The sequence below is a fragment of the Culex quinquefasciatus genome, chromosome 3 (assembly GCF_015732765.1).
Source record: "Culex quinquefasciatus strain JHB chromosome 3, VPISU_Cqui_1.0_pri_paternal, whole genome shotgun sequence".
NCBI lineage: Eukaryota > Metazoa > Arthropoda > Insecta > Diptera > Culicidae > Culex > Culex quinquefasciatus.
In genome coordinates this window covers 83783108-83802025 of record NC_051863.1, presented here as the reverse complement: position 1 = coordinate 83802025, position 18918 = coordinate 83783108, and positions in this window count along the sequence as shown.

Below are 18918 nucleotides of genomic sequence, written 5' to 3'. Positions count from 1 at the left end.
TCTTGTTTAGTTTATGTTTGTTTTTGGTAGTATTTGGCCTATTCTACCATCTAATATAATTACATTTTGCCTATCTAATTTTTTCACGTTTTTACAGTCATTTTTTCAATTTTTTTGCATGTTTTTCACATTTTCTGCTATAGAATGGCACCATCATCATTTAAATTGCGAAAAAAACGCGTAGAGGCATAGTCTGGGACACTACAAAAATTACTGCATACTTCTTTTAACTGAAAGTATAGGAAATGTTAGTAAAAACACAGCCAAATTTGACCCCTAAAAAAATGACATTTTTTAAAACACTGGCTAAGTCACATAAAACAAGTTAAACTCCCAACCTTGAAATTTTCTAAAATTTTAAGAGTTCTTCTTTCCAATGCTTTTTAAAGATCAAAAATCGGTTGGAAAATGGATTTTTGTCGATTTTTTAGATTGAAGCCCGTCTAGAGGCGGGGTTAGGTTGTAGAGGGTTAATGTATGTGTCTGTGTCGTAGTTGGTGGTGGTGAACATCAACTTGCTTTTTTCACAAAACTTGCACAATAGTTTTAATATTTATTTTTTAATTTTGCAAATATTTGGATTTTTATGAAAGTTGTTTTTTCGTTCTCAACTGTTAATTAGCAATAAAGGAATATTAACAGATACAAGGAAAACTGAGCTGAATATGAACAGTTGCGCCATGGCGTTCCTAACCTTGATAAAAAAATGTCAGAGTTTTACTTAAATATGTCTTTTCGAAACTCAAAATAACATGCCTTCTAATTTGGAAGTAACATTGAAGGAACGAAGTCAACTTTTTTTAACCACCGTCAACTGAGGCGAAGCGGGATTACAGTTTAAATGGGGACAGTAGTTTTTAGAGCACTTGAAAGTTTGCAATTAAAAAAACGAATGCACTATTTTTGTTGTTCTTTGTCTGCTCTATCCGAAAACAGTAAAAAATATCCAAATATTGCGCAGTAACAAGGTTCAAACAGCTGTCCCAATTCACCCCATGTGTCCCGATTCACCTCAGATGTGAAGTTTGATGTTAAACATTCTGAATTGGCATAACGTCATGATTCGAATTCCCGGACGCTTCGAAACCCGGACACTTAATCTTGTTTTATCAATTATTTGGATATACGTTCGCATTATGAATGTCAACACTGTGTTATTTGATGAATTCTAACATAAACTCTCATTTAAAGTTTGTTTGAACGCTGTAGTTAATGTCAAAACAGTTTAATAAAATTAAATTAAAAGATTATCAAAAATGCGAAACATTTCACGTGAAATATTTCATAGGCGTCCGAAGAACCTAGAAGGCAAAGCAGAAATTTATGGTTTTGAATTCCTTAAATTCTAGCAAATTTTTATATAAAATATCGATTGTATTGATGTAAATAGCTTATTTGAGACCTAAAGAATGCCATCCACTAACATTTCAGTCCAAATTTGTGCGATTCATTAGCAAAATTGAGTGTCCGGAATTCGAAGCAAAAGTGTCCGGATTTTGAATCAGCTTTTATCAGTGTCCGGGATTCGAAACACAACAAGTCATTTTAATTTTCAAATTCTGATGAAAAATTGTAAGAAAAGACATATTTTGCATGCTTTTGCTTAAAACTTACTGTTAATACTACGTCCTGATGATATTTTTTCATTCCAACTTATTACATGATTTTTTGTCAGCTATAACGAAAATGATATGCTACCGTCAGTGGGGGTGACTATGGGTCAAAAAACGATACACCTCTCGTATTTTCTTGATGACAAAAACAATTTAAATAACATCGAAAATCTTTCAACGTAGATTTGTTCATAGGTAATTTACTAACATTTTTGGATTTTGATGAACACTACCTTAAATGCCAATTGTTTGAAAATTTACCCAATCCCACCCCTTAGATGGGGTGACATTGGGTCAAATGAAACTAAAATGATGCTCAAATACAACGATATGGTAAAAGCAAGTCACACACCATGGCGGAAGGCAATAATTATTGAAATTGAATGTACCTAAAATAAAATGTTTTTTAGTGAAAAGGTAGCTAAGGGGGGTCCGTTTTCGATATCTGTGACCTAAAAAATATTTCACCTAGGGATTTTCGATTTTTTGTCATTTTCAGTTTTTTAACTGTATAAATTAAGGCGCACGGTACTTTTGGTTACTTTGCGGTTGTACAGCACCTCCCAAATGCTTTTAATTGCAATGGATACTGATCAAAGGGGTTGTTCATAAAATATTTCACAATATTTAAGGCCCCACCAACCCTTACAACTCCCCCTCATCCCCCTAATTTATTTAACAAAGATAATAGCATTATTTTTAGTATGAGGCGTCATCCATCAAGTATGGCACACTAAAATCAGCAAAAAATAACCCCTTCTCCCCTATGCCACACATTGTCACGCTGACTACGCATCCCCCCCTTGAAAAGTGCGACACGTTTTGTACTCTAATCTTGTTTTTTTGTACATTTTTATTTATTTTTTAATTCTGAGTTCAATTTAATAGCTCATCCAGTCGGCCTGGGTTCGATCCCAGATGGTCCCGGTGGCATATTTCGAGACGAGATTTGTCTGATCACGCCTTCCGTCGGACGGGGAAATAAATGGTTATGTCGTAAGCTCAGTCCAGGTGTAGGAGTCGTCTCCCTGGGTCCTGCCTCGGTGGAGTCGCTGGTAGGCAGTTGGAATCACAATCCAAAGGTCGTCAGTTCGAATCCCGGGGTGGATGGAAGCTAAGTTGTAAAAAGAGGTTTGCAATTGCCTCAACAATCAAGCCTTCGGACACCTAGTTTTGAGTAGGAATTTCGCAATCGACAACGTCAAGGCAATGCTGTAGAGCGAAAAAAAAATATTTATTTAAGCCTGATTTTTCAAATGTTTTATATTAATAACATATAAATATCCAGTAAAAACACAATGAACTTATTTGGCAGTATGCCGAGAATCGCACTACCTAACACTCGTCAGCCAAATCAGCTGAAATTAGTCGAGCTAAGCATATGCAACTCACTGTATAAGGATACCAACTTACTTTACTTTACTTAGTTTTACTGCTCGTACAACCTCCGGGTCATGAGCTGTCTCCAGATGCGCTCCCAAGTAACATTTTTTTTCCAGGAGTTCTACAAGAGCTCTTCGAGATAGCTACAGCATAGCAGTTTGGACCACGGTAGAATAAAATTCTCTTCAAAACTTCTTCAGGAGTTTGGAATAGTACTTGAAAAGAGTTTTATCCTACCGCGGTCCAAACTGCTATGCTGTAGCTATCTTGAAGAGATCTTGTTCCTGGAAAAATGTTACTCTGCCACTGGACTCGGTCCTGGGCTGCTACTCTCCAATTCCGCTGCGGAACTCCCACACTTTCCAGATCTTCCTCCACTTGGTTTAACCACCGTGCACGTTGCGCCCCCTCCGCCGCGTTCCAAACGGCTCCGAATTGAACACCAACTTCACCGGATTGATAGTCTGGTTCGATTGGTGCGCATCCAGCGCGTCCGGCATTCTCGCGACGTGTCCGGCCCACCTGATCCGACCAGCCTTGGCGACTTTCCGAATGCTTGGCTTGCCGTAGAGTTGCGCCAGGTCGTGGTTCATTCTTCTCCGCCACACATTGTTCTCACGTACGCCGCCAAAGATCGTCCTAAGCACTCGCCGTTCGGAAACTTCAAGCGCTTGCAGGTCCTCCTCGAGCATCGTCCACGCCTCGTGCCCGTAGAGGACGACGGGTCTTATCAGCGTTTCGTACATGGTGCACTTTGTACGCCGGGAAAGATGACCAGACCGTAGGGTCTTGTGGAGTCCGTAGTAGGCTCGACTACCGGTGATGATGCGCCTCCGAATTTCCGATATCAAGGGTACTGGAAATAGAAAAAAAAATGAAATTTCAGGCTTATAATATTTACAAAAAAGTTATTTGATGTTTGATAAACTAAACTCTAAATCAAACATGATACAAGGCACATTGAACTCAGAATTAAAAGAAAGTGTGCCGGACTTTTCAAGGGGATGGGGGGAGGGGGGTAGCTAGCGTGACAATGTGTGGCATAGGGTAGAGGGGGTTATTTTTTGCTGATTTTAGTGTGCCATACTTTATGGACGCCTCATACTAAAAATAATGTTATTATCTTTGTTAAATAAATTAGGGAATGAGGGGGATTGTAAGGGTGGGTGGGGCCTTAAATATTGTGAAATATTTCATGGACGACCCCTTTGATCAGTATCCATTGCAATTAAAAGCATTTGGCAGGTGCTGTGCAACCGCAAAGTAATCAAAAGTACCGTGCGCCTCCATTTATACAGTTTAAAAACTGAAAATGACAAACAATCGAAAATCCCTAGTTGAAATATTTTCTAGGTCATAGATATCGAAAAGAAACCCCCTTAGCTACCTTTACACGAAAAAACATTTTAGGTACATTCAATTTCAATAATAATTGCCTTCCGCCATGGCGTGAGTCCTCCAACAGTGTTTCTTGTTCGAGGAAATCGTATTGACACGCTACAATGTTTGAAGTGGAGATTTTCAAATATTTGGGTAGTTTTCAAGCAATTCTAACAAAAATTTTAGAAAAATGATATTTCGAGAGGCCATTTTTGGCCAAAAACGTACCTCAACTTTAGACAGCTGCCAAAATAACAGGATTTGTTCTTGGAACGAGATTTTTTCAGCGAAGTCATCTTAAGATGTCCCCTACACAACCCTTTCAACTGAATTCATTTTCATTGAGAAGAACCTGAGAAATGGTAAAATCCGTAAAAAATCACATTGACCCAATCTCACTCCCCAGACCCAATGTCACCCCCACTGACGGAACTAAGTGTCCGGATTTTGAATCATGACGTTATCAAAGACGCATTGTTGGAATTGAACTTAAAAGTGGCTTCATAATTGTTTTCTGTGTTTGGAGTTTAAATCTTCTATTGCCGCTGATTGAATTTTTAATATTTTTTTCTTCAATATTTATGGCTAATTTCCGGGGTATACCCGCTCGTCACTTTCTAATTCTAAGTGGCAATATGATTATTATGCGCCGGCGCTCCGTGCCATACTTTCGTAAACTTAGGTGCCCAGAGCGGCGAAGTCATTGTAGATAAAAGGAAGACACTAGTGGTTGGTACTAGCAATAGTGGCCGACAGCTATAAAGTCAACTTCGTTTTTAGTCGGTTTCGAACAGTTCTTCCAAACAGACATTTATTAGAGATTAGCCGGTTGTAGGTTCAACAAACATCATGCAACGTTTGTTTAATACCTTTAGAGAGCTTGGAGAGTGCTGATCGCTACTCCCACATATGGCATGCAATTTTTGCTTGTATGCAACAGCGACGAACCACCCTAATCCTCCATACAAACTTTGGATAAAAACTAACTTAATCCACCTATGTGGTTGGAGCCTTCCTCACAACAATGGCTGTACACAAGTTTCATCTATTTTTAGATCCGGCTTCAAAAAGTACATCATATCACTTAAGGGACCATATCTCGAGACAGGGTTGCCAGATCTTCAATGTTTTAGACTCGTTGGAAAGGTCTTTTGATAACCTAACCAACAATGGGTCGGATGATGGACCCGGACATAGTTTACATACATTTAAGTGAGATCCGGCTTCAAAAAAGTACATCAATATCACTTAAGTGGCCATATCTCGAGACAGGGTTGCCAGATCTTCAATGTTTTGCACTCGTTGGAAAGGTCTTTCGATAACCTAACCAACGATGGGTCGGATGATGGATCCGGACATAGTTTACATACATTTAAGTGAGATCCGGCTTCAAAAAAGTACATCAATATCACTTAAGTGGCCATATCTCGAGACAGGGTTGCCAGATCTTCAATGTTTTGGACTCGTTGGAAAGGTCTTTTGATAACCTAACCAACAATGGGTCGGATGGTGGATCCGGACATAGTACACATACATTTAAGTGAGATCCGGCTTCAAAAAAGTACATCATATCACTTAAGGGACCATATCTCGAGACAGGGTTGCCAGATCTTCAAGGTTTTAGACTCGTTGGAAAGGTCTTTTGATAACCTAACCAACAATGGGTCGGATGGTGGATCCGGACATAGTTTACATACATTTAAGTGAGATCCGGCTTCAAAAAAGTACATCAATATCACTTAAGTGGCCATATCTCGAGACAGGGTTGCCAGATCTTCAATGTTTTGCACTCGTTGGAAAGGTCTTTTGATAACCTAACCAACAATGGGTCGGATGGTGGATCCGGACATAGTTTACATACATTTAAGTGAGATCCGGCTTCAAAAAAGTATATCAATATCACTTAAGTGACCATATCTCCAGACAGGGTAGCCAGATCTTCAATGTTTTGGACTCATTGGAAAGGTCTTTTGATAACCTAATCTACGATGGGTCGGATGATGGATCCGGACATAGTTTACATACATTTAAGTGAGATCCGGCTTCAAAAAAGTACATCAATATCCTTTAAGTGGCCATATCTCGAGACAGGGTTGCCAGATTTTCAATGTTTTAAACTCGTTGGAAAGGTATTTTGATAACCTAACCAACAATGGGTTGGATAGTGGAGCCGGACATAGTTTACATACATTTAAGTGAGATCCGGCTTCAAAAAAGTACATCAATATCACTTAAGGCACCATATCTCGAGACAGGGTTGCCAGATCTTCAATGTTTTGGACTCGTTAGAAAGGTCTTTTGATAACCTAACCAACGATAGGTCGGATGATGGATCCGGACATAGTTTACATACATTTAAGTGAGATCCGGCTTCAAAAAAGTACATCAATATCACTTAAGTGGCCATATCTCGAGACAGGGTTGCCAGATCTTCAATGTTTTGCACTCGTTGGAAAGGTCTTTTGATAACCTAACCAACAATGGGTCGGATGGTGGATCCGGACATAGTACACATACATTTAAGTGAGATCCGGCTTCAAAAAAGTACATCAATATCACTTAAGTGGCCATATCTCGAGACAGGGTTGCCAGATTTTCAATGTTTTGGACTCGTTGGAAAGGTCTTTTGATAACCTAACCAACAATGGGTTGGATAGTGGAGCCGGACATAGTTTACATACATTTAAGTGAGATCCGGCTTCAAAAAAGTACATCAATCTCACATAAGTGGCCATATCTCGAGACAGGGTTGCCAGATCTTCAATGTTTTGGACTCGTTAGAAAGGTCTTTTGATAACCTAACCAACGATGGGTCTGATGATGGATCCGGACATAGTTTACATACATTTAAGTGAGATCCGGCTTCAAAAAAGTACATCAATATCCTTTAAGTGGCCATATCTCGAGACAGGGTTGCCAGATTTTCAATGTTTTAAACTCGTTGGAAAGGTATTTTGATAACCTAACCAACAATGGGTTGGATAGTGGAGCCGGACATAGTTTACATACATTTAAGTGAGATCCGGCTTCAAAAAAGTACATCAATATCACTTAAGGCACCATATCTCGAGACAGGGTTGCCAGATCTTCAATGTTTTGCACTCGTTGGAAAGGTCTTTTGATAACCTAACCAACGATGGGTCGGATGATGGACCCGGACATAGTTTACATACAGTTAAGTGAGATCCAAATATTTGTGAAAACACATTTTTATACATAACTTTTGAACTACTTATCGAAACTTCAATCTGTATAAAACTCGATCTATGGGACCCTAAACCAAGTCGAATGCAACAAGTTCGGGTCAAATCGGTTCAGCCAGTGCCGAGAAACATGAGCTAGTTTGTTGGTCACATACATACATACACACACACATACACACACACATACACACAGACATTTGTTCAGTTTTCGATTCTGAGTCGATATGTATACATGAAGGGTGGTCTACGACGTTTTTATACGAAGTTCAATTTTAGAGCAGGATTATAGCCTTACCTCAGTGAGGAAGGCAAAACCATTCGGCCCTGTGTAAATATTTTTGAAAAATTCAAAGTGCACTTGATTCTGGGGACCCTAAACTTCATGCTTCCCTTCGAGTTGAGCCTGCGCAGTCATGTTTGTCAATTTTTGTAAATAAGTGTAATTGAACATAAAGCACCTTGCGTTAACAGCAAAATGTACTGGGAATTCCTTTCGATGGAGAAGCATAATACTTTGAGTTCGATTTTTACAGCGAATTCCTATTTGTCTTACACAGCAAAAATCCGATGGTAAAATCGCATGCACATCACCTTTGTGAGCAAAAGCATGTAATATGTAATGTGGCAGTGCGTGGCCGAATGGTTACGCTGTCCGCTTTGTAAGCGGATGATTCTGGGTTCGATTCCCATCTGCTCCAACCTTCCATCGGATGAGGAAGTAAAATGTCGGTCCCGGCCTTGGTTGTTAGGCCGTTAAGTCATTCCAGGTGTAGGAGTCGTCCCCATGCCATAAGTACAAACAACACACCAAACCAAGCCTACTCCGGTGGAATCGCTGGCGGCGGTTGGACTCGCAATCCGAAGGTCGTCAGTTCAAACACTGGGGTGGAAGGTTCCTTGGATTAAAAAGAGGTTTGGGTGCTCTCCCCATTCAAGCCTTCGGACTCCTAGGTTCGAGCAGAAACTTGCAATAGAGACCACAAAAGACCCGGGGTCGTTAATGTGGATGGTTTGATGTTGATGTAATGTATCGAAGAAAAAAATCAAGTCTGCTCACCCCAAAAATAACATCAATCCGGTGAAAGTCATATTCAGAAACACTGGTGTAATTATTTGGGCCAAGGAACTTCCATGCCAGTGTTGATTCAAATCGGCATTTTTGGACTCTATTATGCTGGTTTGACGTGGAATCGATGAATATATTTTTTCAACAATATAGGGTATTTGTCTCTATTTTGGGCCTAGTACCTATTTTGGGTCTACTAAACTTATTTCAACGAAATTGAGCATTTCACCAAATTACGGGCTTGTTTTTGGCTACGCAATGAATGTTCAATTTGTTTAAAACTCATAATGAATGATATAAATCATATCCAAGCTAACTATGCACGTAATGCAAGTGAAATCAATCGTTTTAATGTTGATTTGTGGCTTAAAACATCACAATGATTGAGCATGTTTGTCGATCGAATTTGTGCGGCTGTACTGTACGAGCTGGGGCTGAACCGTACGTCAAAAAAGATCGACACGTGCTTCGAGATTTCAACCAATCAGAAGGTAGGTCGAAAATATGCACAAAGAATGCTAGAAGCAATATCCCCAAAATAGGGACAAAAAATGTTTAAGTTTCTCGGGCTTGTACAGAAATATAAAGTATTTTCGTCAAAAATGTGATAAAGTAAGAGTATTAGCATTAAAAAACCAACTTATTCAAGTAATACAAGCAAGGCTGCCTATATAGCAGCCTTTGAGAATACATCAAATAAAAAGGGCGCTCGGCTTAGTATTCCCAAAATAGGGACAAATACCCTTTTAATATTTTTACCAGAATTAGAAACGCGGCGGATGTTGGCAACTGTATTTAAAAATTTGAAATTTTTTGAAAAATACTTATTTTGTGATAGTTAAGTGTTTATTCTAATTCTTTGCCTCTAAAAATTAAAAATTCATTCATGTTCAAAAAATATGCATTAATCAAGAAAATAACCTCTAAACTTCGATTCTTGGCTCCTGACTTAAGTCAATCGCGCTTGTCTTGATATATCAGAAAGTGAAATGTAAAAAAGTGGCATTTCGCTCGTTTGGACAAAGCATTTCTCATGTTTCCAATAGCCGTCTGCTGTAAAGGCTACGTGCAAGGATAAGACGTATGCTGCAAGGTGGCACGGGGTCTCGAACCTGAAGGGGAATATTTGATAATAGCCTGAGAAATAAGTATGCGTATAGATGCGAAAGATGATATACGCACCAGTACATGGTACGCAACTGACCACACATGGAACAGCTTGAGTATGAGAGGAAAAGTGTGCGTGTTGGAGATAGACAGAGTGAGAGAGAGAGAGTGTGTGTGGAAAATCCGCTTTATATTCTATAATATATGCAAAACTTTCCTCGTAGGGATGATATTTCCTTTTCCTTTCCCGGCACTCTTCTGTGGAATTCGCCTGTTCGAGACCGTTGTTATTGTTGGTGTTGAGGGTTGGGTGGAGAAAATGCTTCTGCTTGAGTGGGATGAGGGTGGACAACGGCTTGGCATTGACTGCCCGGTAGCGGTGGTGAAAATAAGGACGATAAGAAAATCGAGGAGATGATTTGAATATATGTGGTCAAGCTGCTGGCGTAAGACTGGTTTGGGACGCAATTTCGTTGCTACTGGCTTCTGTATGTGGTCCTTCTCGTGTGGTGTGGGCTGATGTAGTGTCCAGTATTTATACATAAATTTCATACTAATACAAGTTTAAACTACAGACACAGGTTCAGGCAAGAAATCTTTTGGAATAAAATATCGATTTTACCTAAAACTGGACAAGAGTTTCTTCGAGGTAAACATAAAACCTAGATTTTTAGAGGCTCCATAAAATTTTATTACCCGAACAATCCTTCGACTGTGAGCTTGATGTAAATGCTATGCACATGCATTGCTCTTGAATCTGCTTGAAAAAAATCTTTTACTAACTCTGCAAAATTGCACAAAACAATTTTCAAACGAAATGTTAAATGTTATTTTTTTTATATGTAAGGTCAACTTTATTTAATTTATAAGCCCATGCTTAGAACAAAAATTTTAAAAAGCATATCTTTACAAGTTCTCCTAAGAGGAACACCCTTAAAGAGTATCGGGGCAGGTATTTACAAAACGGATTCATTTTTATTCAACTAATTGTCGCTTGTGTGCTATCTTGTGACACGTATGCTGCAAAAAGATAGGACGTGTCACAAGATAGCACACAAGCGACGTAATGTTAACATGTTTTGGTGTAAATATTAACATTCCATAGGTCGCTTTCTCTAAAATGTCGTAAGAAAGTCCAGCTTGTGATAATGCACTACCGTCATCTGGGGCGAACCGGGACTACAGTCTGAATAAAAGCATATGGTTTTAGAGCACTTGTAAATCGATGCACTATTTTTGTTAATCTGTATCTGTTCTAGAATCTAGAAGAGAAACGATCACCAGTTATATAGGTCCGAGTCGGGATTTGAACCCCGATCTACCGTTTACATAATGTTAGTATGGAAAATCTTCAAAAATTGTCCAATTCAATCAGAACAGCTATTATCTGATCGTCGTTTTTTGGTAAATGATTTTATTTTATTTTCATATTTCTGCTAACACAATACCGTTCAAATAGTGAAAATTTGCTAAACTTTCCGCAAGAAAGTATGGTAGGTACTATCTTGCTCCTGGCAAAAAATACAGCATTTTAAAAACTGGTCTAAAATTTCTTTGGAAAAGTTTAGCCGGAAAATATTCACTACTGTGAATTTATAAGCGCACAAAACCTTTTTTTCATAAATGATCCTTAAGAAGTTACATTCACATAAACCGGAAAAAAGTGAAGGGTTAGTGAGAACACACTTAGACTTTTTTAATCTGTTTTCATAGAAAATATTAATTTAAAACTAATAGCAAAACAATTGTTGACTGTATCATAGCCGAGATATAGCTTTTTGATGTAAGTCGTTCCAAAAACGTTACTTAATCGACCTTTAGGTGGTTGGTGCCTTCCTTTTATTTATGTAGTAATTTCGTCTGAAATAGACATTTACCGATTACAAAAATAAAACTGAAGACCTTTGAGCAGTTCTCTCAGATTTCGGTCATTCGTTTTTTTTTTGTATTTTTTTATCCAACTGAAACTTTTTTGGTGCCTTCGGTATGCCCAAAGAAGCCATTTTGCATCATTAGTTTGTCCATATAATTTTCCATACAAATTTGGCAGCTGGCCATACAAAAATGATGTATGAAAATTCAAAAATCTGTATCTTTCGAAGGAATTTTTTCATCGATTATGGATGGATATGGACTACACTGAAAAAAAATTATACACGGTTAAAAAATTTGGTGATTTTTTATTTAACTTTTTGCCACTAAAACTTGATTTGCAAAAAAAAAACACTATTTTTAATTTTTTTATTTTTTGATTTGTTTTAGAGGACATTAAATGCCAAGTTTCCAGAAATTTCCAGGTTGTGCAAAAAATTTTTGAGCGAGTTATGAATTTTTGAATCAATACTTATTTAAAAAAATAATCGAAAAATTGGTCGCAAAAATTTTTCAACTTCATTTTTTGATGTAAAATCAAATTTGCAATCAAAAAGTACTTTAGTGAAATTTTGATAAAGTGCACCGTTTTCAAGTTAAATCCATATTTAGGTGACTTTTTTGAAAATAGTCGCAGTTTTTCATTTTTTTAAATAAGTGCACCTATTTGCCCACCTTTGAAAAAAATATTTTTGAAGAGCTGAGAAAATTTTCTATATTTTGCATTTTTGAACTTTGTTGATACGACTCTTAGTTGCTGAGATATTGCCATGCAAAGGTTTAAAAACAGGAAAATTGATGTTTTCTAAGTCCCACCCAAACAACACACCATTTTCCAATGTCGATATCTCAGCAACTAATGGTCCGATTTTCAATGTTAAAATATAAAACATTCGTGACATTTTCCGATTTTTTCGAAAAAAATATTATCAACATTTTTAAACCAAGACTAACATTTCAAAAGGGCCAAAAATTCAATATTAAGCCTTTTTAAAATTTTAGTCTTGGTTTGAAAATTTTGAAAATATTTTTTTCGAAATGATTGGAAAATTTCACGAATGTTTCATATTTTAACTTTGAAAATCGGACCATTAGTTGCTGAGATATCGACATTGGAAAATGGTGTGTTGTTTGGGTGGGACTTAGAAAACATCAATTTTCCCCCCAGCAACTAAGGGTCGTATCAACAAAATTCAAAAATGCAAAATATAGAGAATTTTCTCAGCTCTTCAAAAATATTTTTTTCAAAGGTGGGCAAACAGGTGCACTTATTTAAAAAAATGAAAAACTGCGACTTTTTTCAAAAAAGTCACCTAAATATGGATTTAACTTGAAAACGGTGCACTTTATCAAAATTTCACTAAAGTACTTTTTGATTGCAAATTTGATTTTAGATCAAAAATGAAGTTGAAAAATTTGCGACCAATTTTTCGATTTTTTTTTAAAAATAAGTATTGATTCAAAAATTCATAACTCGCTCAAAAATTTTTTGCACAACCTGGAAATTTCTGAAAACTTGGCATTTGATGTCCTCTAAAACATATCAAAAAATAAAAAAAAAATTAAAAATAGTGTTTTTTTGCAAATCAAGTTTTAGTGACAAAAAGTTAAATAAAAAATCACCAAAGTTTTTTTACCGTGTATCATTTTTTTTCAGTGTTGTCCACATCCATACCTACAACTTTGCCGAAGACACCAAATCGATGAAAAAATTCCTTCAAAAGATACAGATTTTTGAATTTTCATACATCATTTTGTATGGCCAGCTGCCAAATTTGTATGGACAAACTAATGATGCTTCTTTGGGCATACCGAAGGCACCAAAAAAGTTTCAGTCGGATTAAAAAATACAAAAATTAAAATTTAAGAAAAAATACCGATTTCGTAGAGAATTGCTCCTTTTGTCAAGAACATACAGACACCGCCTTTGCAGAGAATGCCAAATTTTTTATTTTGATAATTCGTGAATTGCTTGAAAACTGATCGAAAAACGACTTTGTTTTAAATTTCTCCCATGACCCTGAAGAGTATCAGGGCCGCATTTACAAAGTGAATTCAGTGGCTATTTCTTAACTCAATATTAACATGTTAAGGTTAATGTTAACATTTCATAGATCGCCTTCCCTTAGGTTTTGTGATAAGGTCCAGCTTGTGATGATATACTCCCTTTGCTAAGCAATCGAATCCAGAACGGATAAGAATACCAGTTGTGTTGATCAGAGCCGGGATTTGCACCTGATCTACCGCTTATATTGCGGAAGAGTCATCGCTTTAGCGAAATTGGGTACTAAAGCCTTATGTCAATTTTTATGTACAACGGTAAAGAAACACGATGAAAAACCATTTTGATCACCTATTTTTCATTTTAATGCAAAAAAAATTGACAAGACAACATTTTTTCGATGGATCAACTATAGTCTCTTTGGAACGAGCTGTCAAGTAGGAGCTTTTCTGTCAAAAAGGACCGCGAGGATAATTTTTCAAAATTGATTTAAAAATCCATTTTAAACTCTTTGTGGTCGTACAAAGGGTCATTGTACTCAGATAAATAAGCTTTATCGCTGTAAACAATAATATCAGCAATCTAAGCTTCATTTTAGGACCCAATTCGGGTTTCAGAAGAGTCTTAATCCTCCAGTAGCCGTTTTTATGATGATTGGCTGTCCAGTTCTGTAGAACAAAGCGATGCATATTTTAGCTGTTGTTTTTTTTTTTTTTTTTTTGTAAACACACATGATTATGTTATGTTATAGTATATCGTCTTTTGTGTGCTATCTTGTGACAACGACCATTTAGTACTTTTCGAGAAAATCGATTTTTAAAGTTTGATGATAAATATTTTCAAAACTATGAATGATAAAGCCAAACTTTTAAAAGCAATCGGTTTGTATACTATCGCTTAACAAACGCTCCAAGTTTCAACTAATTTGGTTACACCAGTGAAAAGATACAGTAAGTTATGTAAACAAAAATCTGAAAAGCACGTGTCAGAAGTGTGTTTCGAAAGTAAAATTGTACAACGTGACACAAGTGTGCACAGAATTCCCATACAAACTAAAATATGCTTAAATCAATAGTTTTACCGACTTAATCAGTATATTTTCAAAAACAAAAGATTGCATTGCCTTTAGAAAGTGTGTATCAACATTTTCCAACAACATTTATGACGATCATTTTGTTGATAAATTTGTCTGTCACAAGTGTGTATTGCGATATCCCGGAAACGGAAGCGAGTTTCCAAAATCGGGTAAAAGCATCTGGTAGTGTTTGTTAAGTATAGCAAAACGTCATCATTAACTAATGTTCGACCAAAACGGTCTATGTCACGAGAAAGCATTCAGCAGACGATATGTTTACAATAAGGATGTGCAATTTTTTCAATAGTCAGTTCCAAATCATTAATGTGCGTGCTTGTTATAAATATTGTTTTTTAAAGAAAAATGTTGAAAATAATTAAAACTTCTCTACCAAGCTACCATTGCTTGGGTGCTGCAGCTTTCCTTTTTTGCATTTTCGAATTACACATCATCCTGAATGGTTTGCTTCTAGGACTATGAGTTGACATGAATGTATTTGTTGCCATACCATGGCTCAACCGAACCAAAGGAATCCTTTTCGATGGGTTTCCTACTTCTTTTGCTTGGCCCAAAGAGGACTGCAAAGAAGCTACGTTGTCAAATTTTCTCAGTTTCGGTCTGTAGGGCATCATTACATTTCCAGCCAATGCATGTGTGTTTGAGTGTGAGTGTTATGCTAGAAACTATAAACATAAATGAAAGAAACAAGACCTTGAAATGGTGCAGCTTTTGTATCTCTGTCGCAAAACTCCAACAAAAGTACAGCATGTTATACTGAAGATTGTTTGGCTAATTCGAAGCAAACTCGTGAGTTTGACTGCATTGCCGAAATAACGACTAGCAGTTCGAATGACCCAAAAAGAGCATAAATTTGACTAGCTTATAATTAATGTCATTATGATTCCTATGAAACCTTACAACCTATCCGCCGCGAATTGTACGTTAAGCCATAAGGCAACGGGTCGGGCGTTCCGCGCAAAAATCGCAAAGAAAATTAGAACAATATAGAAAGCAAACACGATATCAAAAGGTTACCGACGAGCACATATATCTTTACCGAAAAATCTCTCAGTTTCAAAACGAAACGAAAGCATAAAAAACGGCGGCAGCAAAATAGAGAAATGTGCCCTCTAACCATGTGTTGTGCACGGACATTTTCGAATATATGTATCGGGGGGTTGGCAATGTGGACCGTGTAGACAAAAATAATATTAATTTACGTCGACATTAAATTATGAAGCAAATTATTATATTCATAAATTTTTATGGATTCATTTTCGGACTGTCCGCAGCACACGACTGTTTTAATATGAAGCGCCTTTTGAGAAGAAGATTATCCATAAGGCACCAGTTAAGCCAGACACTATGAGTATAGGGAAGATGATTGTGTTGGAGGTGGACCCGGAAATGATTGAATAAATGATTACAGTCGACTCTCTGGCTGTCGATCTTCTCGATATCAATTTCGCTCCATGTACCGATGAATTCTTCAGTCCCTTCAAACTGCAAACTTCGATTGTCTTTATTCCTCGATATTTTCTCTTGCTTGAAGGATCTCCTCCTCGACGGTCCGTTGGATTCTATTTGCTCTAAACATCTATTCCGGTTGTCAATAATTTCATTATCTCATGGCTTGCATAGTCATTTTTCTTTGAGAAACGAAGCTTTGAAGGTTGTTTGACATTTCTTTGTTGCCATGATTCTCTCCCATAGCTGGTCAGCAAGAAAAAAAACAAATTTCAATCGAGTCTTCATTTTGCATCGTTCTGTAAACTGATGCTTCTCTTCCTCGACGGTCCCTTGGATATTGACAACCAGAGAGTCGACTGTACTAGTGCAGACCAAATCAAAGCCGATTCGTTTATATGCTGAGATGTGAATGATACAGAAAACAGGTATGCCGGAAATTTCTTGTAATGTCATTTTCTGTATGTTTTGTATGTTTTGACGTAGGACTCCTAAAACATTCGGCGAAAAAAATCTGTTCAATACTACTTGGATATTTTGAAAACTATTAATTGCATAACAACTGGACAGGTCTAAAATGCATTTTAAAACACTTTTTTCATTCAAATGTAAATACCATGGACTGTTATTTCATTTTTTATATTTTTTATTTTTTTAGCAGTTCGATGCCTCTGTGCTTCTAGCTTCTAGCAAATGCGGCGATTGAAACTGATAAAGTGATCTCAAAAACTCAAAACCTTAAAATTTGATATCTCTGGAACGAAACATATTCATTTCTGTCAATAAGTGATTCTTAGGTAAAGTTGGCCGGGGAGTACGATGGTGAGGTCAAAAAAATAAGTTGATGTGTTTTAAGATACGGCCATTTAAAGTTTTCAATTGCGCAATACAGGTTGAAAAATTAAAATAAAAATGGAAATGGATTCTACATCTTCATTCTTTCAAAATTGAGTTAAAGACCTACCTTCTAAGATTTGTGGTTCCTGAGCTACCGCCGTTTGAAACATGGAAGTTCGCTCAAAAATCGTCAAAAAGTCGATTTTTTGGGGAGGTACAAAAAGGGAGGGGTGGTCCGATTCCAATGAAATTCGGAATTCTTGCATGTTTTGATAGAATCAACAACCATGGAAAATTTGGGGAAAATTTTCTGTAATGAGCATTTAACGATTTACGGGATAATCTAAAGCATTTTGAAATAAATTATTCGTAAATTTAACGAGCACTGCTTAGTGGCGCTTAAGACCTATTGCAGAATGCTTTAACATAAAAAAAATAAACGTATTGTTGAAACAGGTTCGAAAAAGATACAAGGTTGAAACAAAAACTAACTTCTACAATAATCCTTCCCCAACTAACCCAGCTAGCACGACATAGTGCCCCTCTAGTATACACAAATGTTGACCTACAGACTCCAGCCGGCAAAACAGTGAGACGACCTTTTGTTATGTTGCATTTTCTTCGATAAAAGAATGCATGCATATCGAGCGGAAAAACTCTACGCAACTAATTAATGTGCTTGTGTTGGTTTAGTTTTGAACCAGCCGGACGTACAATTCGAAGGTCCTTGTTGATCTCTGGCGGAATTTTTCTCACCCATACTAGGCCAGATCTGTGGATGCTGAGGATAATTTCAATGCTGCTGTATGTTTATATGATCCTCGCTAGGATTGTGAAAGAGCGCGAGCATACCCAAACCAGGAACCGTTCCATCTAGTGGTCCTACTCTACGCCGTTGCCTCTCTGCACAGTTGCGCTGAGAGTACGAGAGATACTTCAATGCATCCGTTCAACACAAGCCGAGAGCTTTTCTCAACGCCGAAAACGATGAAAAGTCGCGCGTAAATGTTACGGTGCACCTTAAAGGATGTTTTGAAAAGTTATGTTATGTGGAAGTGGATATTTTTTAATAATGAGGACGTTACAGATAACAAAGACAAGATTTAAAGAATGTTGAATAGTTTTGCATAAGCATTAGGTTGGTCCAAATCCGGACTTTTTTTGGGGCTACCCCCTGAAATCAAAGATTGACCCATCACTAGGCTAAATTCCAAATTTGAGCTCATTCTGACCACGGGAACCCCTCCCTCCAATCGCTTAAAGTTTGTATGGGAAAAATCGTCAAAATGTATGGAGAAAAGCAACTGTTTTACTTTTTTACCTGTGGAAGCCGCCAAAGTTATCCGATTCTTACCATTTCTCAAATGTAGAACCTTCATTAAATTTAGAACAACTTTCCCGAAGACACCATATTTTTAGGATTTTTTCCCGCGAAGTTATTAGCGCCCAAAACTGACCCTTTTTTGCGCGGCCAGCTGTAAGGGGCTACCTAACAACGATGTTTATTTCCAATTCGTACACGCACGTGCTCTCTCTCAGGTTCAAACTCTCTCACGAGCTTGCTCGCCTGCCTGCCTGCTTGTTTACCTACAAGCGCGTTCTCTGTTTCTCGGCTTGGACTTTTGTCGTCGTCGTCGTTTTCGTTTGCTATCCGCTGCGCTGCGTTCTTGACATGTTTATTATAATGTTGAACTAAAATACCAGGTTTGTTTTGAGATATAAAATTTAATGTAATATGTGATCAACAAAAGATATTATATTATAAGAGCGTGTGAGGAGAATACAAATTTGATGAATTAGTTCATCCCAAGTTCATCCATGAATCGTCATCGTTTTGGATTTTAATTTATCTGCTCTTGTTACAAGAAATACCATGCAGTTTTTAAATAAAAATGAAGGAATCTTTTTTAGAT